We start from the raw sequence: 25,904 nt of genomic DNA on the forward strand, positions 1-25,904 counted from the left end.
ATTCTCACATTTTATTGTGAAAGTGAAATGACCTTGAACTACACGTTTCCACCTCAAGGCACCCAAAATGAGACAATGCGGTCACATGCCTCGGACCCTCACCACTGACCACCCCAAGTCTCAGAGTGTGGACTGGAATCCAGAAGGATGGAACCTCAGCAAGAAGGAGGATGTGCACTGGGTACCGGAGCTGCGTGACACCTGCTCCTTCCCTCTGCCTCTTCATTCTCCTCACTTCCCATAGCAGAGAGCTGGATGGGAAGTGGAGCAGCTGGGACTCATACTAGCGCCCATATAGGCTGAGGTTTAGCCCACTATGCCACAGTGCCAGCCCAGTTCCCTTCCCTTACCCTTTTCTCTTCTTCCATTCACTGAAAGAGAGAATACGACCACTAGGAGAGTGCCTGTGTTTGTGTGTGTGTGTTGTATTTTAGTTATGATTCAAAGATCCCAAACCGCTACTCAACACACTGGACACACACACACACTTATACACACACGTATGTATTTCCAGTAATGAATCCACATGAAGTAGTTAGTTCACAACGCCAAAGAATTAATCCTTTCCAGGAGCTCTCCCTTAGGGAGAGTGACGTTCATTCTCCAGCATTCTAGAATCAGAATGTAGGATAAGACCATTGTCACAGGCATGTCCTTTTGCTCTGTAAAGACCTTACTCAAACAGAAACAGTCTGCATCTCACAGTTGGAAAAAAAAAGCAAAGAATAAAGAGGGGAAACACTTGCCCAGTGAAAACGGGCTCCCTTGGAGGCCCATGGGCCTGTTTTGAATAAGGATTAGTGAAAATTAGACAAAAGAAGTGAGTTGCACTTTGGATACAGTAATTTACAAAAGCAAAGATTCTCATTTCCTCTTTTCTAAGGGGAAGACAGCAAACCCGGCTCGGAGCAGAGAGTGGCCAAAACGGACTAGGTGTGCTGTGAGCTGAGAATTCAGGGCAGTTACACGGGAGGCATAGTAAGTGGCTCATATCTGCTGATCTTGATCTATTTTGCACAGCTACATGTAATTTATTAATCAGCAGCGTTCACTCTACCAAGAGGAGATCTACAGAGAGAGAGATGCCTCGTGCTCCTGGAAATGCTTTTATTTGGGGGGAAAAGCACGCAGACAATTTGAAGGGAAGGCAGCTGCTGGAGCTGCTCAGAGCATTTACATGCAAGCACTGTGAGGTGGAGGGGAAAGCGCAAAGCCCCCAAAGAAACTTATCTTTTAATTCTGGGTGTTCTGAAGAACTGTATCTCATTGCTGAACAACGCTTGCAACCCTCAGTGCATTGTGTTTGCTTCTCTCACTGTCGCAAGCAAAAAAAAAAAAAAAAAGAGGAAACAGAACCGGTACGAATTCACTGCTGCCTGCGGTCTACAGCCTGGGACTCCGGACTCTCCAGGGACCATTCTGCATAGGAACCACGTCAGTGGGGGAGCGCCACCAGCCACTAGATGACAGCGTTTCACAGCCACAGGACAGCTGGTCTGCGCCACACAATAGAGCGTGGTCGTCTGCAGTACTGTTCTCTCATCACTGCACGGCGTGGTTTTATCTTCAGGAAAGAGAACAATAATTAAAAGTCTTTGCTATCTCAATCACTTAATATTTGCCTGGCTTTTCTTTCCCTTGGTAATTCTTAATGGCTTAAATCACACAAATCTGAGGCAGGATGAAAAGGTGTTTAAAATACGCTCCAAAACTCCTGCTTTGTCTTCCTGTAGGTCCAGTGGCTTCATAATTGGTAACTTTCAAGACGCCTAAAATTTCAAGTGGGTTTGCTGATGAATTTTGGCTTTGTTTGAGTATGTATTGCTTTGTGCCTCCATTTTGTGGCATTTAAGTCTTTGATTTCTAATTGCCTTGAGAATTGCACAGTTTTTTAATGTGCTCACTTAAAAATGAAACTATACAGTTATCCAATCTTAGGTAGGTGAACTCCTTTGTAGTTATGACATCAAAAGAGTAAATCATAAGGAAAAATATTTCTAGGCAGGACTGCCCAGGTGTATTTTTAATATATCTGTACAATTACTTGGCAAATGGGTAAGTAGAAGATCATTTTAAAATTTGGAAATCAAAAATTTAACAGCCCTCATTTTAAAAAAGAGGGAGAGCACACCATCAAGAAGATGCAAATGAGAACAGAAACTAAGAAGAAAATGAGTAAAATCAGAACCAAGCATTTTGTACTGGAAGAAAAAGGACTGAGCAATAAATACAGGGAAATTGTACAACTACATGAATTAAAGACATTCTGGGAGGCAACATTTTTAGATAGATTAATTAGCAGAATTGTTTCTTTTTTCAATTGTCAATATTGGTAAGGATGTAGAAAAACAGGAATTTTCCAACATGTCTTACTGGGACTCAAATGCATATGTAATATTAATTTCTGTAAACTCACAATTCCTCATTTAATGGTCATCCTAAGAAAATATTTGTAAAGATTTAGCTACAACGATATTTCTTCTAGTGTTCTTTCAGAATCACTAAGAAATAAAAACAATATCTAATCAAATAATGTATTAATGTGTTGAGTTATATATAAGTAGCAGAAAACTAGGTGGCTGCTTAAAATGACATCATAGGTTGTCTTAGCTGATATTCTTTGGGTGAAATCTTCTCAGATGAGAAGAGTTCAAAGGCACATTATTGAAAGGTCAAAGCAAATGCCCTGAACAGCACTCTGGCCTCAGAATCAGCCCTTAAGGCATTCGGATCCGGCTGAAAAGCCCATGAGAGTATTTCAAGCATGGAAAGCCAAGACACTGTGGCAAAAAATGACCTACATGAAAGATCTCTGTGAGGGAGATCCTGGTGGAAAGAATGGGCCATCAGAGAAGGAAGTATCTTTCTCTGAAGGGAGGAGAGAACTTCCACTTTGATTATGGCCTTGTCTAAATAATGTCAGAGTTTGTGAACTCAAGAGGCTTCCATAGCCTTGGCAGCTCATAACAAGAGCCTCAGGTGATCACTGACATCATAAATAAGAGTATCAATTGTTAAATCAACAACAGGAGTCACTGTGTACTGCTCCCCATGTAGGATCTCTGTCCTTACTGTGTTGTACTATGTGAATTAATGGTAAAACTAGTCTTTTTTTTTTTTTTAATTTTTGACAGGCAGAGTGGACAGTGAGAGAGAGACAGAGAGAAAGGTCTTCCTTTTGCCGTTGGTTCACCCTCCAATGGCCGCCGCGGTAGCGCTCTGTGGCTGGCGCACCGCACTGATCCGATGGCAGGAGCCAGGTGCTTCTCCTGGTCTCCCATGGGGTGCAGGGCCCAAGCACTTGGGCCATCCTCCACTGCACTCCCTGGCCACAGCAGAGAGCTGGCCTGGAAGAGGGGCAACCGGGACAGGATCGGTGCCCCGACCGGGACTAGAACCCGGTGTGCTGGCGCCGCAAGGCGGAGGATTAGCCTAGTGAGCCGCGGCGCCGGCCTAAAACTAGTCTTTAAACAGTACTTTATACTTTGTGTCTCTGTGTGGGTACAAATTGTTGAAATCTTTACTCAGTATAGAGTTGATCTTTGTATATAAAGATAATTAAAAATGAATCTTACTGAAGAATGGGATGGGAGAGGGAGTAGGAGATGGGATGATTTGGGGGTGTGAGGTGGGTATGGGGGGGAAGAATTGTTATAACCCAAAAGTTGTACTTATGAAATACATATTTATTAAATAAAAGTTTTTTATTAAAAAAAAGAAAGGTCAAAGCAAGTGAACTCAAGAGTACTTAAAGACTTGAGGTTCAGTCAGGAGTTGGGAGGGGGAATCCAGTTCCACGACCATTCACTTGCTCACCCACAGACCTGTGATCTCATGTCCTAGCCTCTTTCTACAGGTCTTCCCTGTTGTCCTGCTCCCAGTTTTAGATCAGCTCGCTTGGCCGCCTCTGATACCTCTGCTTTCTCACAAATTCCATTTGCAAGGGATATATTCTTCAGATTTTGCCAATTTCCCTGCCAGACTCTACAACAACTGCTCATTATAAAGACTCCCCCCCTCCCCCCATCTTTGTCTGAGTGACTGGGCTGCTCTGGCTGCTGTAACAAAACACCATATATGGGCAGCTAATGAAAGAAACGTATTTCTCACAATTCTGGAGAAAGTGCAAGGCCACACACAAACCAGCTAATCTAGTGTCTTACAGGAAGCTGCACCTTCTCACCATGTCTTCACTTACTAGAAAGGGTGTATTAACTCTCTGGAGCTTCTATTAAGAGGGACTAATCTTAACCATGAAGGCAGCACCCTCACAACCTAATCACCCCCAACTCCTAATACCATCACATTGAAGGAATAGGTTTTAGCAGTTGAATTTTGAGAGGACACAAATATTCACTCCATGGCAACAGCCCAGTTCCAAACTACCAAGAAAGAGAATGTGATTGGCCCAATTTGAGTCAGATTCAGACCTAGCTGAATTAGGTGGGTGGGAGAGCAGACATGAGGGGCAGAGTGAGTGAAGAGCGGTCTTGAGTTGTGATCACATGGTACACAGGGTTTCTCTTCCAGGACTCATGGGGGAGGAGAGAGGTAGGATCTCCAGAGACAAATTTGGTGTCTATTACATAGAGAAATAATTAATGACATAAAGAGGCATTCTTGAGGTCTCATGTCCCACACTAGAGAATCTGGGTTCAATTCTTGACTCCAGTTTCCTGCTAATGAGGACCCTAAGAGGCAGAGGTGATGGCTCAAGTAGTTGGATTCCTGCCACCCATGTCAGAACTTGGATTGAGTTTCTGGCTCCTGGCTTTGGGCTCTTGGCTGTTGCAGGCATTTGATAGTCAATTAGTGAATGGGAGCTCCCTGTCTCTCTCTCAAATTAAATAAAATGATATTCACACTCCACTGAATGAAAAACAAAATTCATACTAGATATAGTGTAGTGCTGATTTAAATAAATATATAAATAATTATAAAAAATACTGGGGGAAGTCTGGTGGTGGAATTATGGAGGACTTTTATTTTCCTGGTTATTATCTCTGTTTTCTGAAATAAACCAGCATGATGTAAGTAATAAGAAAATATATACTTTTTTGAATGTTTGTGTAAGATGATTATGGAGAGAGATTATGGCAAGAGAGCTAAAGCCCCACTTCCCATCTCGTCTCACTTTGCTCTCTCCCCAATGCTTCTGTGTGTTGCCTCCAACAGTTACATCAGGGAGCACAGGGAGGTCCAGGCAAAGCCAGCGTCAGAAAAGACAGTCTCTAATTTTAAGGGTTTTTTTCATCTTTTAAAAATTATTTTTATTTCGTTACCTCTCTTCCTCCCACTCTCCTTCCTTCTCCCTTTCTTTCTTTCTTCTTGATTTTTGAGATAACATATTTTAAATTCACATTGCAGTAAAATGGCTTACTACTTCATCAGGTAAGTATAACAAGTAAAAAACAAAAAGACCCCAGTTTAGTGGCAATATAGACATGACTATAAATAATAATTAAATGAAAAATATTTCACCAATATACAGTAAATTTTAAAGTAATCACAGATCATTAAAAATATTGTGGTATAACATTCTTAACCATTGGTTTCACAAAGGTATAAACCAAAGTTTTACAAAATTATATTTGCAGCAATACTGATACAGACATTTCTCTCTCTCTCTCTCTCTCTCTCTCTCTCTCTCTCCTTCTCTTTTTAATATTTTACCTCCCACATATAAGGGAGAACATGTGATATTTGTCTTTCTGGGTCCAGCTTATGACACTCAACATGTCCCCCAGTTATGTTCATTTTGCTGCAAATGGTAGAATTTCATTAATTTTTTATAGATGAATAATACTCCATTGTGTATATATAGTAGATTTTCTTTATCCACTCATTTGATTGGATGATTCTAAATTTTGATTGTTGTGAACAGTGCTGCTATAAAACATTATGTTACAGGTATCTCTTTGATATATTGTGTTCAAGTCTTTCAGTTATATACCCAGTTGTGGGGTTGCTGGATGATATGGCAAGTCTATTTCTAATTTTTTTTAGAAATCTGTACACTATTTCCCACAGTGGCTGCACTAATTTACATTCCCACCAATAGTGTATAAGTTTTCCCCTTTGCCTACATCCTTGCCAGCATTTGTTACTCTCTGTGATTTGTGTTTTAGCCATTCTGACAGGGGTGAGGTAATATTTCATGGTGGTTTTGATTTACATTTCCCTGATGGCTACTAATGTTGAGCATTTTATCATATATGTGTTGGTCATTTGTATTTCTTCTTCTGAGAACTGTTTATTGAAGTCCTTTGTCCATTTCTCAACTGGGTTGGTTATTTTTTTAGTTGTTGAATTTTTAAAGTTGTTGGTATATTTGGAATAATAGTCCTTTGTCAGATTCTTATCATTTGAGGTCAGAAATTCTCTCTTCCACTTAGTCTATTCTGCTGTTTAAACACTCAATCATGGGGTTGGTGCTACGGCACAGTGGGTTAATGCCCTGGCCTGAAGCACCAAATTCCCATATGGGTGCCAGTTTGTGACCCGGCAGCTTCACTTCCAATCCAGCTCTCTGCTATGGCCTGGGAAAGCAGTGGAAGATGGCCCACATCCTTGGGTCCCTACATCCAAGTGGGAGACCCAGAAGAAGCTCCTGGCTCCTGGCTTGGGATCGGTGAAGCTCCAGCCATTGCGACCAATTGGGGAGTGAACCAGCAGATGGAAGACCTCTCTCTCTCGCTGTCTCTCCTCTCTCTGTGTAACTCTTACTTTCAAATAAATAAATAAATCTTTAAAAAAAAAAACAAAACCACTCAATCCTATGTTTTATTTCACTGATTGAAGATTTCATCTTCAAAATTTCTATTTGGTTTTTCTTAATGAGTTCTGTCTCCTTAGTAATATTTTCATTCATGTCACTCATTGATTTCCTCATGTTTTAAATCTGTCTATCTGTATTATCTTGCTTCTCATTGAGTTTCCTATAATAATTACTTTGAATTCTGTATCTGTCATTTCATAGACTTCCTTCAGTTAGATATCTAATTCTGGAGGAGTATTGCGTTCTTTTGGAGGTGTCATGTTACTTTGCTTCTTCACATCTTCTGTGTCCCTGTGTTGATGTCTGCCCATCTGGTTTATTCATCCCTTCTTTTTGGAGTAGGTTTTATTGTAAAAGAGTTTATGGTGTAGGTGGTACTCAGGGTACCACTTGGCTTGTTGCTTTGGCTTTGGTCCTGGGTGAGCCCAGGAGTCTAGTCTCTGAGTGATTTCTTTTGTCTTAATGGACGTCAGCAGTGTCTATAAGTGATGCAGTGGTCTAGCCTGCTGCAGTTCATACAGATATCAGTGTGGCTTTGAGATGAATAAAGTTTCCTTCCGTGTATATCTTTGGCCTACAGAGAGTTCAGTGTTAGTTTCCCTGCAAATGTGATAGCCATGGCCTTGTCCTTGGTGCTGAGGGAGGCAAGGGTAGCTTCTTCCTTGTCCTAGTGGCATACCTGAGTGATGGTGGAGCTATAGGACCAATTGCTATGGCTCTAGGATTGTGTGATACAAATGGACCCTTATTCAGATCCTGCTAGGAGAGTCCAAGTGGTGCTGTGGCTTGTAATACTAACAGCCATAGTCTTAGGATTAGGGAGTATGAAGTGAACTCTGTTCCAGTCCTACAGGGTGACTACCAGGTATACAGGAGATTTTACACTGGAGGGTATGAGTCCAGAGAAGTGGAATGCAGGCAGATTCTTCCCTAAGTACACTGGATAGATTCCAGTGGCACTAAGAAAAAAAAATTTTTTTTTGACAGGCAGAGTGGATAGTGAGAGAGAGAGAGAGAGAGACAGAAAGGTCTTCCTTTTTGCCGTTGGTTCACCCTCCAATGGCCGCTGAGGCCTGCGCATCTCGCTGATCTGAAGGCAGGAGCCAGGTGCTTCTCCTGGTCTCCATGCAGGTGCAGGGCCCAAGCACTTGGGCCATCCTCCATTGCTTTCCCAGGCCATAGCAGAGAGCTGGCCTGGAAGAGGGGCAACCGGGACAGAATCCGTCGCCCCGACCGGGACTAGAACCTGGTGTGCTGGCGCCTCAAGGCGGAGGATTAGCCTGTTAAGCCACGGCACCGGCCAGCACTAAGAAATTTAAAATGGGCCGGCGCCACGGCTCACTAGGCTAATCCTCCGCCTTGCGGCGCTGGCACACCGGGTTCTAGTCCCGGTCAGGGCACCGATCCTGTCCCGGTTGCCCCTCTTCCAGGCCAGCTCTCTGCTGTGGCCAGGGAGTGCAGTGGAGGATGGCCCAAGTGCTTGGGCCCTGCACCCCATGGGAGACCAGGAGAAGCACCTGGCTCCTGCCATCGGATCAGCGCGGTGCGCCGGCCGCAGCGCGCTACCGCGGCGGCCATTGGAGGGTGAACCAACGGCAAAAAGGAAGACCTTTCTCTCTGTCTCTCTCTCACTGTCCACTCTGCCTGTCAAAAAAAAAAAAAAAGAAATTTAAAATGAATTGTTACAGTCCTGGTGTTGCAGGGTATAGTGGGGTCACTACCCAGATCTCCCAGGGTGGGAGTCAATGTTTTGTTGGGCTGCTTCTGGTGTTAGCCCCTAGAAGCTAAGAATGAATCCCCCTTGCTCACGTAGCATGTGTAAGCATGGCTCTGAGGCTAATACTCCAGTTGCAGGATCTCAGGGGATCTGTCCTCTGCCCCACACGTTGCCGTGCCTCTGCCTCTGATGCTGGTAGGAGAACAGAAGGTTGATGTGTGACTTTTTGCTGCCATGTATGGCACTCTGCAGGAGGAGTAGAGGGAAAGAAGCAAGGCGGCTTCCCTGCTCCAAGCCCGGCAGTTCCTCAGACCCCAGTCAGCTCTCTAGGCTGAAGTAAAAGTCAGTGGATGACTATGGAATTTCCTTACAGCTAAACTATGAGAAGTGGGTGCATGGTGATTTCTCCCTACCCTGGCAGGGTAAGATGGCAGCTCACAGCTGGCAACTGGCTGCACCATGTGGCTGGCTACAGCGGCGTCTCTGTCTTCTCTCCTTTTGTCCCATGGAGTCTACCCCTGCCCCCGCTTTGCCAAGAATTTCCATCCATCAGAATGCTGGAAATGCAGTCCTCCCTTTGTTCCTTTCATTTCCCAGAGCAGCTTAAGTTAGTGTGGATGTACCCTATTCAGCCATCTTGGATACCAATATATACATTCTAATAAAGAAAACATCCATATGGTAAGGGCACATCCATGAGATAGATAGATATAAAAAGACATAGCTTAGGATTCTTGTTTTTAAATGTCTATTTGAAAGGCAGAGTGACACACAGAGAGAGGGAGAGACAGAGGGAGGTCTGCCATCTGCTGTTTTACCCCAGAGCCTGGAAGAGCTGGGACCGGGCCAAGCTGGAGCTCGGCCTGGGTCTCTTGTGTAGATTACACGAACATGAATACTTGAATCACTAGCTGCTACCTCGTAGGTGCTGTTACAGGAAGCCGTGTCAGAAGCACAGTAGCTGCGACTCAAACTGGCACTCTCATGTGGGATGTGGGAGAACCAGGCAGCAGCTTACTCTGCTGCACTACAATACACACTCCAGGTTTATGAATCTCAATTAAACCTTATCAAAAGGTAATCAGCCATGTTAATGGGAGACTATTTTTAATCAGACCACTGCATCATGGTGAGTAATATTAGGGTTATCTAGAAACAAGGATATGTTTGTCCTGAAACTCATTATTTTTCTACTTGGCAGACGTGGCTGATGGGAATTTAAGAATATACTTAATCTAGAGGAAAATTTTCAACACTATTAAGCATGTTTTAAATGCTTATTCAAATTAGCTATCCTAAAAGCATTAGGAGTACGTGTGATCTTAGAAGAGAAGCAGAGTTTTTGATACTCCCGTAGCTGGGACAAGACTTATGCCGGTAACTATTGTAGCATTTTAAAACACCTCTCCTCTCTCACTTGCCTGATCCGTTTGCTCTCAAGCCTGTTCCTGTCCACACAGTCCTGGTCATTAGCTTTGTAAGAGTTCCTCTACATTTCTCCCAGCACACATTTCAGTTTGCTATCAAGAATGGCCCGATCCTCTATAACAGAATGTTTATCTCCTAATGAAAATTTAAAAGATGCTAAAAGCTCCTACTTCCACTCCATTCTTCCTAGAAAATAAATACCCATTAAAGATTCATTTCTCTGTATTAAGGCAGTGCCCAGAAGCCAGGATTTATGGCACACGTCCCTGGTATAGGAGTACATTTAACCAGAAACTCCTGAATGTGAATCCTTCTGCCTGAATGTGTATCCAGTCCCTTTCCTTATGGGAAAGAGGGGCCCAGTGGTCTTTAAAAGAAAGGAACTTGGGAGTTGGATGGTTGCCAGGCTGCCTCTAGGAAGAAACAGCTGGGATCAGCAGAAGGTACCAGACACTTGGCAGGAAGCTGCTCTGGGCAGGAGACTGCGGAGCAAAGTTCAGAGGCCAAATGCCGCAAGGGTTGATTTAGCTCAGAGCTGGCCTGGCCGTTCCCAAGAGCGGACCCTTACCTGTATATTAACTCCCCGGAGTTTCTGACTCTCTCACTCTAAGTGAATCCAGAGCAGCTGAGGGACCTGGAGCGCTGCTGTCACAGAGGAGAGGGTTGAGTGGGTCCGTGGGATCACCAGTGGGCCCTTTGGCTGCCATTGTGGTATCCCCTGGCGCGGGGCCAGTTGCTTCTGCCAAGAGTCATAAATCAGCAGTTTCAACCTGTTGCTATGAAGGTAGAATCCACAGATATTTTCCCTACAGCCCCCAGCTGGTCTCTGAGCTAATTACACTCAGAGGAGCCTGTTAATTGTACACACTGAAATGCATCTCTAGGAAACACTGCAATACGTTGGCTGCATTCAGGATTTTATGTGTAAGATTTTGTTTCCTCGTTTAGCCTATAGGATGTAAATCATGGTTCTTCTCCCTTAACTTTGCATGAATACATTACAAAGCATATTATGGGGTAATGGGTATGCCAAGATGAATGAGACTGTTCTTGTTCTTTAGCATCTTCCTAGCCAGTGGGAATGATAAAGCAAGTGTAGAATTAGTTAATTAGTGTGAGAGCATTCATAATAAGTATTCGGTAAGTGGGATGCAAATTTCAGTGGAGGGAATGATGGGGTGGTAGTGGGATATGTATGGGAGGATGGAGGGCAAGGCAGAATCTTGGAAGATGTCATGAAGGAGTTATCATTTTAGTGATAACCAAATGAAGAATAGAAAGAATTATCAAAAGCATAGAGGGAAGAGAGAATGTTACTGGAGAACAAACTGGCACTCGCAGAGGCCATTGGCATGAGTCTCCAGGAGTGGCAAATAGTCTATTGTTCTGAGACTACAGGAAGAGCAAACTCAGTTCCTACCATCCTGGAGCATTCGGCACATGTTCTGCTATCAGGAAGCTCTGAAACCTGTCCTTTCGGGATTTATGAAGGCTTCGTTACATGGGCATAATTGATTAAATCATTGGCGATCAAGGTAACCTTTGACCTCTGTCCCCTCAACCCAATAACCCTGTCCTAGCCTTTCCAGTAACCAGTTCCTATCTTGAAGCTGCCCAGGAGCTGCCAGCCCTCAGTTAACCAATTAGCATAAAAAAGGCACTGCCTACCTTGAAGATTGCAAGGATTTTAGGAGTTGTATGCTGGGAAACAGGGATATAGACCAACTATCTATGTCCCAATATTACAACTGGGGAGAGCGTGTGTGCAGGGGGTACTTTCTGATAAGCAGGTGATAGGTATTATAAAGTACAGTTAAGAAAAGGCTAAGGAGTATGGAATTCCTATAGAACAAAAGGAGGGACAACCATGTACAGGGCAAGACTGACTCCGTGTTAAGAGACACCCAACTCTGACATAAACAAACCGTGGAAGATTTCAAGGGAAACAAATCATGTTTACCAACATCTGCAAGGGTATAACATAATAACATCCCAAGGTGCAAACTTAAAACCTAGGAACTGAAGCATAACCAACAACACACCGAATCTGGCATAAACACTGACCTTCCAGGTAAGTTACAACACTAGACCAAGGCTTCCGTGACCAAGGCTCTGTCCAACTCATCACTGACTTCCTTCCAAGATGAAGAGGACTTTTCTCCCCCTCTCACTAGTTTCTTATCCTTATTTTCTTGCTTCTTATTGTGTGATATTATGTTAAGTGACCTATACTCGGTAATACATAATTACCAATATGTATGTAGTTGATATGCTTTAGTGATTGCTGACTCTGAGTGCCTTAGCAATTCAGCCCATCTGCTACTGAGTGGAACGAGAAAACCTGAGGTCACTGCATGCTCTTTGAAGCCACATAGCTCATAGCTAAATTAATGTGTGATTAATTATTAATAATTGATATTGTGAAAACACACAGCTCATAGACAGGTCTATTTCTTATAAGCAGAATTGCTATTGACAAATGATGAACAGTTTCCACTGGTGATTTGGAGAGAGGGATGCTAATTAAGTGCTAGAGTAGAAGTAAATAGACCGGCCGGCACCGTGGCTCAACAGGCTAATCCTCTGCCTAGCGGCACTGGCACTTCAGGTTCTAGTCCCGGTCGGGGCGCCGGATTCTGTCCCGGTTGCCCCTCTTCCAGGCCAGCTCTCTGCTGTGACCAGGGAGTGCACTGGAGGATGGCCCAAGTGCTTGGGCCCTGCACCCCATGGGAGACCAGGAGAAGCACCTGGCTCCTGCCATCGGATCAGCGCAGTGCGCCGGCCGCAGCGGCCATTGGAGGGTGAACCAACGGCAAAAAGGAAGACCTTTCTCTCTGTCTCTCTCTCTCATTGTCCACTCTGCCTGTCAAAAATAAATTAAAAAAAAGAAGTTAATAGACCAATTACAGGCTTTTTACTTTAGTTTCTACAGTAGACTTAGTTGAATAGGAAATAAATGTCAGGAAGAACAAAGAGAGTTATGGGAGAGACTGAGAGGGAAAAGATACAGAGCTCTTGAGCGTATTAGTAAATCAGAAACAACAGAGAGGAAACAGTTGAAGTAGGATCTGGAAGAAGCAAAGAGAATCAAAAGCACAGGTGGAGATTTCCAGGTTAAAACAGACTGAACTTGGGGCCGGTGCTGTGGTGAAGTGGGTAAGGCCGCCACCTGCAGTGCCGGCATCCCATATGGGCGCCAGTTTGAGTCCCGGCTGCTCCAATTCCGATCCAGCTCCCTGCTGATGGCCTGGGAAAGCAGTGAAAGATGGCCCAAGTCCTTGGGCCTCTTCACCCACTTGGGAGACCTGGAGGAAGCTCCTGGCTCCTGGCTTCAGATCGGCACAGCTCTGGCCATTGCAGCCAACTGGGGAGTGAACCATCAGTTGGAAGACCTCTCTCTCTCTCTGCCTCTCGTCTCTCTGTGTAATTCTTTCAAGCAAAATAAATAAATCTTTAAAAAAAGATATACAAATCTAAAACACAGCTACTAAAAAAAAACCAGATTGGACTCAAGCAGCTAGTTTTTCCTCCCTGATAAAACTGAATAAAAGAATTAAAACACAAAATACATATAAAACCACATGGATAGGGAAACTGAAGTGAAGACAAAAGCAAAAGGTTTTAGATGCTGGAGAGCATATGAAGAACTAGAAAACTGTCTCAGTGGATCTAGGAAAGTTGAATCCCAAGACAACGGAGGATTATGGAGAGCCAATTCTAGGTAAACCAGTGAAAAGGCCCAGGGACTGGCAGCAGGTACCCAGGAAGCCAGGTAAAGAGGGCGAAATGAAGTAGACTAGCAGGAATGCTGTTTGGGAAGTGAGTTCCCTGGGTTCACTCAACAAGGCCAGGGAACTGCTGTTCATCAACCAGCCAGAAGCCCTGAGGAGTCATACACGAGAAAGAGTAAAGCAGAGGCCGGCGCCGTGGCTTAACAGGCTAATCCTCCGCCTTGCGGCGCCGGCACACCGGGTTCTAGTCCTGGTTGGGGCGCCGGATTCTGTCCCGGTTGCCCCTCTTCCAGGCCAGCTCTCTGCTATGGCCCAGGAAGGCAGTGGAGGAAGGCCCAAGTCCTTGGGTCCTGTACCCACATGGGAGACCAGGAGTACCTGGCTCCTGGCTTCGGATCAGCGAGATGTGCCGGCCACAGCGGCCATTGGAGGGTGAACCAAGGGCAAAAAGGAAGACCTTTCTCTCTGTCTCTCTCTCTCTCTCACTATCCACTCTGCCTGTCAAAAAAAAAAAAAAAAGTAAAGCAGAGCAAGTGTATTGGTGTATGGCAGGCATCACTGATGGTGCGGATAAACCAAAGGCTAGCAGGCAGTGACTGAATACACCCCCACCCTTTAATAATGGGGAGCTCCCAGAATGTCATGCACCAAACCCATTCTCTCCCTACGGAGGGTAGAAAATCATTACTGAGGGAAACTGTAAAACACCAGTATGAGGGATTCCCCAACTGCTAGCCCACCCAAACCAACTTAAAGTGAAGGTCAAATTGACAAGCTCTGCTCATCTGTACAGAGCTTTGGTCAGCATTTTAATCATTAACTGTTAGTTATAGGCAGACAGCCAAGGGTCACTAGGTACCTGAAGGAACTGTCTGAATTGGAAAACAGAGTCAAAAACAAACAGAGGAAACAGAGGCTATTCCAGGAAATAATAACTTCAAAAGAAAAAACTCCGGAGTTGGTATTCTCAGAGACACAAGCTACAGCTCCTGTGCTCCCCAGGAAAGGACAGGATGTTGTAATAAAGGAGCGCTCAGGCAACATTAGCAACAGAAAAGGATCTTTTGGAAGTTAAAAAGCACTGGACAGACATTGAAAGATTTGGTAAAGGGTTGAGAAATGTCCCTGAAAATAGAACAAAATCACAAAGTCGTGAAAAAAAGGAGAGAAAACAACTTAAAATGAGATGATTAATCCTAATTTGAATACTCTGAGTCTTTAGAAAGAGGGAACAGAGAGAGAAGGAATCAACAAACAGTCCGAGAAAAAGCCATATAACCAAGAGGGAGGAGCTACCGATTCAAAAGTCCCTCCCAATGCCCAGAAACTGGATGAAAATAGACTGCTGACAGGGTATATCTCTGTTAAATTTCAAAATAGTGAAACAAAGATGATTAGAGAGAGAGAACTGGTCACATATGGAGAACTGGGATGCAGAATGGCTTGAGATTTTTCAACAGTTTGAAAAAGACACCTTTGAAATGATGAAGGGTCAACCACAGCCAGAATAAGTCCATCTCTGTAAACCAACAAAAACCTACTAGAAAATGAAATAAAAACAAGATATACACCATGGCCCCAACCATACAAAATACACATTGACCAAGTTAATCGAGTGTGTATGAGACTTCTATGTAGATGGTCTGAGCAAATGGGGATCCGTTCCCTGATCTTAGATAAAATGACTTAATATTGTGAAATCTGTAAATCCAATCCAAAATTCTAGTATTTTAGAAACACATGTGGTTGTTAAAGGGTACAAGAACAGATAACTCAGTCTTAAATAGATGAGGAAAAAGGGAGAATTGCTCTACTGGTTACAAAGATATAGCACAAAACCATAGTAATAATAATAATGGTGACATGACAAAGCAAAAGGGAAGGGTAGATTAATTACTAGACACTTTTGGGGAACTGGCTCGCCTTTATAACACTTACTGAGTATATACTAAGTATTTGTTGAATTAATGACTGTGTAGCGAAAACACGGAGAGTGTATTTTCTTGGGACTTTTGAGAAGCAGATGCCAAGATGAGATGAAATGTACACGGATATTACACGGATTTTATTACACGGATATTACATGGAGAGGGGTCGGTTCAGACTTGGAGAGTTCCAGCCTGCAGTGCCATTCATGTGAAGAAGAGCTGTCAGACTAAAGCCAAATCTGAGCCCCAGGGAAGGTTGGGTAGAGGCGTCCTGGACTGCTCTGTAACCTAAGAAAAGTTTGGCAAGGCTGACAGACAGTCCTCAAACTACTCATTAGGCATCAGAAAAATATGCTCCTGGCAGCTGGAAATCTGCGAGGCATTCCTATAGCCACTTAACTATGTAAAATCATAAATAACTGCAAACTCTAGATAGATTAAATAACTAAAATATAAAATAAGATTTATAAAATATAGATTTGTAGATGAAGATGTGAGAAGTATCTTTGTGACCTAAGATGAAGGACTTCTTGAAAATCAGAGTAAATCTTAAGACAAAAGGTCTAATAAGCTTGATCAGCCCCAAATTAAGGATTTACTTTCAGTAAAGGATCTCATGGACAAACAGACCCCTTGACAGAATGGAATAAGTATTTCCAAAAATTAAAAGTGGTTACAGAGGTGGGAATTTGGCAGAAGTGAGAGGACACTTTCATCCTGTATCCGCGCGTCTGGGTTTAAAACCTGGCTCTGAGTCCGGACTCTAGTTTCCTGCCAATGCAGATGCTGGGCGGCAGCAGTGATGGCTCCAGGGCTTGGTTTCTTCAGTAGTGGCTTCAGACATTCAGCCCGGCCACTGTGGGAACTTGAGAGGTGAGCAAGCAGATGGCAGTGTCCTCTCTTTTTGTCTCTCTCTCTTTCTCTCTCTCACTCTCTCGCTCTCACTCTCGTTCTCACTCTCATCCTCTGCCTCTCAAATTAAAAAAAAAATTAATAAAACGATTATATTTAGAATAGTCAAAAAAAATTTTAAGAAAAATTTAAATTTTTTTTTACAACTCAATAAGAAAATGGGAAGAAAGGTGAACGGGTCTTTTGCAGAAGAGAAAATTCAAAAACTAATGAGAGGGTTGGCGCTGTGGCTCAGCGGGTTAACGCCCTCCTCACCTGAAGCGCTGGCATCCCACTTGGGTGCTGGTTCTAGTCCCGGCTGCTCCTCTTATGATCCAGCTCTCTGCTATGGCCTGGGAAAGCAGTAGAGGATGGCCCAAGTGCTTGGGCCCCTGCACCCATGCAGGAGACCCGGAAGAAGCACCTGGCTCCTGGCTTCGGATCGGCGCAGCTCCAGCCATTGCGGCCAATTGGGGAGTGAACCAACGGACGGACAGAAGACCTCTCTCTCTCTCTGCCTCTCCTCTCTCTGTGTAACTCTGACTTTCAATTAAATAAATAAATAAATCTTTTTTTAAAAAAAACTAATGAGAACACAATTCAATACTCAAAATCATTGGCAACAGGAAAATATACAAAGTGTAAATAAAATTATGAGGTTTCATCTATGAGTATTAGCTGGGTAAAAATCACAGAATTGGTTCATGCCAAATGCTGGTGGAGATACAAGAACATAAATAACTCATGATTTTCTTGTGTGAGGTAGACTCTTGGAGCAGTTTTGGAGAAAGTCTTGCATTATTTGTTCAAATTAAATACACACATAATCTATTCATGGGCATAACATAGAAATTCTCACACAGAGATGGAAGAGGAGGCATATATAGAGATATTTGTTGCAGAGCGATGCCTGTGTTGACCAAAACTGAAGAACCTGGGTATTTGTCATTGAAAGGGTGCTTAGAAAAAATGTGGCAGGTGCACTCCATGCAGTAACATACATACAGATATCATGATAATATAGATGGATTTTAAGATTGCTTGGTGAATATAAAACAGGGGGAAATTCATAATGAAATAGATACAAGATACAAGCTATGCAAATTAATAACATACATAGAAAAACATCAAATTTATAAAAGTTGGAAGAGTATTTTCAAACAAAAAGGATAAAGGACTCCAGTTTCCGGTTCGAAGTCACCACGCCGTCCTAACAAGTCCGTATCTGAAAAGTCTGAAAGAGCCACAACTTTTCTTTTGTTGTAACAGACGGAGAGGATACAGAGCAAGCTCCGGCCTCCAGAATTAGAGGGACAGACAGGTAAATCCAGGCAGGCACAATTTACCAGAGCAGAGACTGATGAACAAAAACCCCTGTGGGAGCCAGTGCCGGGGTAGGAGAAATGAACAGTAATTGACAAATTGCTGGAGGCTCTGAGCTTAAAAATCCCAGCAGGACCCAAGCCTAGGAGCTCTCTCCTCCCCCCATATATCAGGTTTACCTCCAGGAGCTCAAAAAGATTCTCACAATAATATGGCAGAAAAATCCCCTGGGTTTCTGGCAGGAGGAAGGAACATTTTGAAATACTTGAGAGCACTCTGCTCGTAAAGGCCTGCCCTCAGGAGAAGCTGGTTACTCAGAGCCAAAGCTACTGATTTAGGGAATGGAAATACAGACTCCAAAACCACTCTAGCCATCCTGTCCACCGCAGGGGGAGGAAGAAACGCGGAACAACAGCTATGGAGTCACAGGTCCACTCCAAGCTTGACACTTTATCGTAGGACTGTAGAATGCTTCCCCTGCACTGGCACCTTACCACTGCAGTACTAAAGGCCTATTTATGGCAATTACTTTTATCCAGTACATTATGTCTAGGTATCGAGAAAAATTACCAGGCATACTAATACTAAAAGTAAAAAAAAACAAAACAAAAAAAAAAAAAACACTGTAAAGAGACAGAATAGCATCCTATCTTTTTTTAAAGATTTATTTATTTATAAATCAGAATTACAGAGAGAAAGGGAGAGAAAGAGAGAGAGATTCCATCCACTTGTCCACTCCCCAAATGGCCGCAATGGCCAGGTCTGAGCCAGGCTTAAAACAGGAGCATCTTCCAGGTCTCCCAAGTCAGTGCAGGGGCCCAAGCACTTGGGCCATCTTCCACTGCTTTCCCAGGCCACAGCAGAGAGCTGGATCAGAAGTGGAGCAGCCAGGAATTGAACTGGCCCCCATTTGGGACACTAGCCCTGCAGATGGCAGCTTAACCTGCTGTGCCACAGTGCCAGCCCCTAAGCATCAGATCTTGATGAGACACAGGTGTTGAAATTATCAGGGCAGGAATATAAAATAACCATGATTAAGTTTGCTAAGGGCTGTAGTGGACTGAGTAGACATCAGGAAGAGACAGGCAATGTAAGCAGAAAGATGAAAACTCCAAGAAAGAGCCAAAAAAGAAAGATGGACATACAGGAATGAAGACCATCTTTGGGGGGGCTTCCTACACGTGACAGAAAAAAGTCTCTGATCTTGAGGGTATATCAATAGAAACATCTAAAACTGAAAAACAGAGAACAAAGATGAAAATATACAGAACAGAGTATCCAAAAACTCTGGACACCTACAAAAGTACAATATGAAAAGTTGGAAATATTTGAAATAATAACAGAAAATTTCCCCAAAATGATGTCGGGCATTAAACCACAGATCTTCAGAGAGCACCAAACGGGACAAATGCCAACTCCCCTTCCCCCAAAAAAGTCTACACCCAGGCATATTATACTCAAAGTATAGAGAATAGGTAGACAACCAGTTAAAATACATAGCTGCACATTTCAGCAAGTGCTAAAGTTAGGAAGTAGAATTGTGCTGAAAATTATGTTGCTGTAACCCAGATTGCTGCTGCCCCAACCAAACTAATTGCTTAAAATCCAGAGAATGAGCATGTTGTACACCTGCATTCCAATATGTGCTCCTGGCTTCGGCCTGGCTCAGCCTGGTCATTGCAGCCATCTGGGGAGTGAACCAGCAGATGGAAGATTCTCTCTATCTTTCTGTAACTCTGACTTTCAAATAAATAAATAAATCTTTTTTAAAAAAAGAAAATAAGATGTAGAGATGGGGTAAATGAAAAGAATTATTCGGGTGAAAAAAGCCTAGGAAAGACCAACTATGTTAATACAGTAAGTGATTATAAATGACAGCCCATCTGAATGACCTGAGCTCATTTGGGAACACCCTTCTCTTCAAGGGACAATGGTAAAAATTATTTCAGTGTGTGAGATTTCTTCCCAAGTTATCAGGGTAGGAATCGGTTCCTGGAGAAACGACATGTCTTAAATCCATAGATGTCTCACTTTCTTATGTACTAAAGGGCTTCAGGAAAGGAAATTCCTTCAAAATAAAGATCAGGAAGTCACACGGACCGTGTTCAGGAATTTCAAGGGTTTTCCGTCCACTTACTGAAACTTAACACTTTTGCTGAACAAGTTTGCAGCGGTCAAGGTTAAGTGAGGAAGGAAATCACATTGAGCTCACACTGGAAGGAGGCTCTGATAGAGACTTTGATGTAGGCAGGGTGGTGGCTGGCAAGGAAGAGTTGAGGTTGCCAGCCCCTCCCTGCTGCCTGTGCTGCAGCCCCACGTCACCCAGCACCCAACTCCTCTGTTGTGTATGGGGAAAAAAAAAATAACCGACATGGCTGTCAACTGTGTGTCTGTGATAGCCTTTGTCTAATTATAAGGTCATTATAATAAAATGAACATGAGGAGCACTCCTGCTTACATCATGCACCTGATGGCTTGACACTTCTGAGATTTCTAAAAAAAAGGGCAGCAATCAAGCCCCACCCAAACCCACCCATTATGAATATTCAGTTTCACTACACTCCCAATACCTCCCTGTATGCCTTCCAATCGTAGGAAAGTATAGACTCAAACCTGCTTGAGAGTCTCTCTCTATTGAGCATGCCTATGTTCCTTCCTGAATATATACTTTTGTGTGCAAGTGAATTTTGCTTCTCTGTTGATCTTTTCCTTGAATTTTTTCTTGCATCAGAGACAAGACCTTGGACCCAGTCACCCCACAACAGCTTCATAATAGTGTTGGAGGAGGCAGGATTTTACACTGAATGGATCTGCTAGGTGGACAATAGGGTACCCTCCATGCACTTTCCCCCAGCAAATGCAGGTGAAGAGGAATGTAGCTCAACATGAAGAAGTGTGTGCATTCTTGAGAAGCCCAGTTGGATGAAACATTAATAAGATTTCTAGTTGTTTTTGTGCCTTAGAGATCAATTTGTGTCCTTGGTACAAAGGCAACTCAAGGCCCAAGAATAAACAATTCCACCCAGTACAACTCAGTGCTCTAGAAACAGCACCGGAGACTGAGGTTGAGGGAGCAGCTCATCCTCTGTGGCCCTCCCAGTCTAAAGCTTGCTGTATTTTTAAGTGAAGATGCATCATTAAAACACAGGGAAACAACTGCCCACTATTGGTAGTCCTGTATTTGGCATTTGGGAATGCACTGCCAGACCTAATTCTGTCCTCCTTTCCCTACATTACCTCTCCCTGACAGTGAGGCCCACAGCGTAGCTTCAGCTTGAACTTTCTGCTGCCTCTGGTTCATTTCCGAGGAGACGTTTTCCAGGTCGAAGCTGTGTCTTCCTGAATATTGAAGCACAGTGAGATGCACTCCCGACCCCCCCAGTTACCACACGAATTTTCCTGTTTCTATGAGAATGTTGTTAGAATTCCTACAGAGCTTTTCTTCAGAGTCACTTTGTAAATATCTTGACTGATTATTTTTCAGATGCCTGGTTATATAAAGTATTTAAAATATAGTTGTATGGAGACACCAAGATGGCAGAATAGGGAGGGAGCTTACTGCTCTAGTCTAGGGGAAGACAGTTTTAAAAAACATGGAGATCGTGCAATCTCAGGGAAGAGTTAGGGCTAAAATGGCAGAGGAAACTCCATGCAAATTAGAGGGACACTGTGGATCTACGTGGAGGATGTGTATGCACTCGACTTAGGACCCCAGCAGCTGAAAGACTCTGCACCAGCTTTGGAGAATGAGGTAAGACCAGACTGCCACAGTCCAAGCCAATGGCGATAAAGCTGTAAGAAGAGTCTGGAGTCCAGCTTGGGGCCCGTGGGGGACAGCGTACCTGCCAACCTAGAGGGAAAATGGGGGGAGCACATTTCTCTCTCCTCAACCACCTGGCACTGGCATCCTATAATCAGCTGAGAGAGGGCAGGTGTCATTTTGGACATATGTAACAACTGCACTAGCTCGTGTCCATGTGCCCAGCGGCCAGCCAAGAGGAGATGCCTGTGTCTGGCTTGGAGAATTGTCAAAGGGCTGGGTGCTTGTGACTGTGGGAGCCTTGTGTGCTGGGACTGTGAAAATACTGTGGCTGCACTGAAGGGCGCATGGTCTGTCTGGGTCTTTGGGTAGTCACTGTGGCCGGCTCCACATGCTCAGGGCTCCCTGATTCCCTAGTGAGGGTCATTGCTACAGGATACGTGCTCAGACCAAGGACTACACACATCATTTGTGTGTGGTTTTTGTGGCAGTGTGAATGAATATTATACCCACTGGGGCCAATAACAAGGCATTTGTCTCCTTGGAGTATGGGAGGTCAGTGTGAGACTATGCCAACAGAGCAGATTAAATCTCCCCTGTGATTAAAAAATGAAAGAGATATACCACGCCCCTCACTGAACAGAGCTCCCTGGCCACACCCAGCACACACCTCAGGGTATTCACTGAAAAGGAAGGCACTCCACTAGTCCCCAGAGGCATAGTCCAAAGATAAAAGCCCCAAAGGTTTGGGGTGTGGGGGGGTGGGGGGGTGGGGATCAACAAGTATCTCCACAAATGCCTAAAAATAAACGCAGCAATTCAAGAAACAAGAATAAGGGAGACAGCATGAGGCCTTCAAAGGAACACAACAACACTTCAGTACTAGAATGTGAAGATGAAGGATTAAAGAAATGCCGGAAACAGAATTAAAAGAATTGATCCATACATGACATGAATGAACATTTTCCCCAAGAAATTGAAATTTTTAAAGAGAAATCAAAGTGAAATATTGGAAATGAAGAATTCAATAGATCGAATAAAAAATGTAGTGGAAAGTCTTAACAATAGACTTGATGAGGCAGAAGAAAGAATACTCAAGTTAGAAGACAAATCTCTGAAAATTTTACAGTCAGACCAAAAAAAGAAGAAGAATGCAGAGGAGGAGGAGGTGGAAGAGGAGGAGGAGGAGGAGGAGGAGGAGGAGGAGGAGGAGGAGGAAGAAATTAGAAAACTAAAAAACAGTGTTGAAGATTTATGGGATACTATCAAATGACTCAACATATGAGTCTTAGAAGTTCCTGAAGGCATGGAAAGAGAGAATAGATTAGAAGGCATTTTTAAGCCGGCGCCGTGGCTCAACAGGCTAATCCTCCGCCTTGCGGCGCCGGCACACCGGGTTCTAGTCCCGGTTGGGGCACCGATCCTGTCCCGGTTGCCCCTCTTCCAGGCCAGCTCTCTGCTGTGGCCAGGGAGTGCAGTGGAGGATGGCCCAAGTGTTTGGGCTCTGCACCCCATGGGAGACCAGGAGAAGCACCTGGCTCCTGCCATCTGAACAGCGCGGTGCGCCGGCCGCAGCGCGCTACCGCGGCGGCCATTGGAGGGTGAACCAATGGCAAAGAAAGACCTTTCTCTCTGTCTCTCTCTCTCTCACTGTCCACTCTGCCTGTCAAAAAAAAAATAAAAATAAAAAAAAATAAAATAAAAAAATAAAAATAGAAGGCATTTTTAGTGAAATAATTACAGAAAACTTCCCTAATTTAGAGAAAGAAAGGGAGGTCCAAGTACAGGAAGTACATAGAACTCCTAAAAGTCTTGACCAGAAAAGATCTTCACCACGACACACTGTAGTCAAACTCCACAGTAAAACATGAAGAAAAGATTCTAAAATGTGCATGAGAGAAATGCCAGATTACTTTCAGAGGATCTCCAATTAGAGTCACAGCTGACTTCTCATCAGAAACCCAACAAGATATTTTCTAACTCTTAAGAGAAAAAAAACTGTCAACCCACAAGACTGTACCCTGCAAAGCTTTCATTTATGAATGAAGATGAAGTAAAGACCTTCCATAACAATAGAAATTGAAAGAACTTGTCACCACTCATCTGGCCTTACAAAAGATACTTAAGGATGTTCTATACTTGGAAACACAGAAACATGGTCACCACTATGAAAGAAGGTGAAGACAGAAAATCTCCCAGTAAAAGTACAAAGGAACTCCAAAGTAAAAAATAGGAATATTTATGAAAAAAATGACAGGACTGGGGCCGGCACCATGCTCACTAGGCTAATCCACTGCCTGTGGCGCTGGCATCCATATGGGTGCCAGGTTCTAGTCCTCTTCCAGTCCTGCTCTCTACTGTGGCCCGGGAAGGCAATGAAGGATGGCTCAAGTGCTTGGGCACCTGCACCCGCAAGGGAGACCAGGCTGGCACTCTGAATCCCACAATGCACTTGATCCCATGACACATTTCAGACTTCCAAAAAAGGCTAGACAATGGGCAGTACTCAAACCCCAAGCCACAAATCACCCTTCTATGAATGTTCAATTGCTCTAGACCATATAAAGGAATATCTCTGAATATCTGCTGAGTATGCCTGCATTTCCTCTGAAGTGCATACTGTTGCTTTGCTAGCAGTAAAACTTATTCCTCTGCTGACAGTTGTCTATGTCTTGTCCTAGAATTCTTTCTTGCAACAGAGACAAGATCTTGGACCGAGCCATCCAATGACAATGTTAGTGCATCCTGTACTTGGTGCTCTCCAGCACTTACACCATGTGGTACTCTGCAGACAAATTTTTTTCTTGCCTTTAATCACATAACACAAGATTTCTCTTAGTGTTTGGCACCTAATAGAAGCTGTACAGTTATTCAATGAAGAATTAGATCCAGGTACCCTGCTGTCCCAGAGCAGTACCCTCACCTTTATACCAGGATCCTGCAAATCTTAAAAAGTGTACCTTTAGGGGCCAGCACTGTGGTCTACCTGTGATGCTGGCACCCCATATGCTCACTTGCATCCTGGCTGCTCCACTTCTGATTCAGCCCCCTGCTGGTGGCCTGGGAAAACAGTGGAGGATGGCCCAAGTGCTTGGGCCCCTGCACCCATTTGGCAGACCCAAAAGAAGCTCCTGGGTCCTGGTTTTGGACTGGGCCACCTCCAGCCATTGCAGCCATTTGGGGAGTGAACCAATGGATTGAAGATCTCTCTCTCTCTGTCTCTGTCTCTCTCTCTCTAACTCTGCCTTTCAAATAAATAAATCTTTAAAAAAAAAAAAAAGACAGACTTCTCTCTTTCAGAAAAATATACTGTTAGGATAGTTCTTTCTCCTGAGTAATTTTTTTAGAAAATTCTTATTTTTCACCTACCTAAAATGTAGAGCCAGAGATTAAGATATCTTCCATCTGGTGGTCCACTTCCCAAATGTCCACAACAAATGCCCAGGGTTGATCTAGACAGAAGCTAGAGGCCCAGACCTCCATCTAGGTTTCTCACATGGGTGGCAAGGTTCCAAGATCTTAAGCTATCATCTGCTGCCTCCCAGGTGGCCTCAGCAGGATGTCAGGTCAGAAGTGGAGTAGCTAGGGCACCCTATGGCACTCTAATATGGGATACAGGCATCACAGGTGGCAACTTAACCTGCTTGTGCCACAATGCTTACCCTTCTCCTGAGTCATTTGAGAGCAGAGATGGATTACTTGTTTTAAAATCCTAAACGTGCCCTGGTTAATATAAAAACTCAAGGGTGAGCCTCCTGATCCTTAAGAATAGCTTAGAGACTAGACAGACATTGGCAAAGAGCTAAAGGGCAGTTGCGTAGTGTTCGCATTCTACATGCAACATACTTCATGCTATGTGCTGTGTGTCACTCCCACTGAAAACCCTCTTCTTGACATACTCAGGGAGAACTTTCTTCTATTGCTCTTCCATTTATGGAGCAGATGATAAGTCATTTAAAAATCTCATTCCATTTTGGGTTGTATTGGAAATTGTGTGTTATTTTCTGGCATTTCATCTATGTCACCTATTTACCCAAATTATGATGTAAACAGAAGGGCATTTTTGATGAATTGTATTATGAGGTTGACTTCTCCCCTATCCTTCTTAGTGTCTACATGTGTGTTTAATTTAATTTATTGATGTATTTTGTTTCTTCTCCAAAAGGTCCAACCTGAAATTATTTAATCTTACTGAACTAGGGAGAAAATGGAGATGTCAGCCATTGGTTTTACTCAACTCGCTGGCCTTATGCGTCTTGTCTATTCCACCTCTGTTGTTGCCTTCTCCAGCATCTACTCTGTTGTCTGTGTGTTTGCTCAACCCAAGGACTTCCTGTGTTCCAGCTGC

Source organism: Lepus europaeus, chromosome 14 (genome assembly GCF_033115175.1).
Source record: "Lepus europaeus isolate LE1 chromosome 14, mLepTim1.pri, whole genome shotgun sequence".
Classification (NCBI taxonomy): Eukaryota; Metazoa; Chordata; class Mammalia; order Lagomorpha; family Leporidae; genus Lepus; species Lepus europaeus.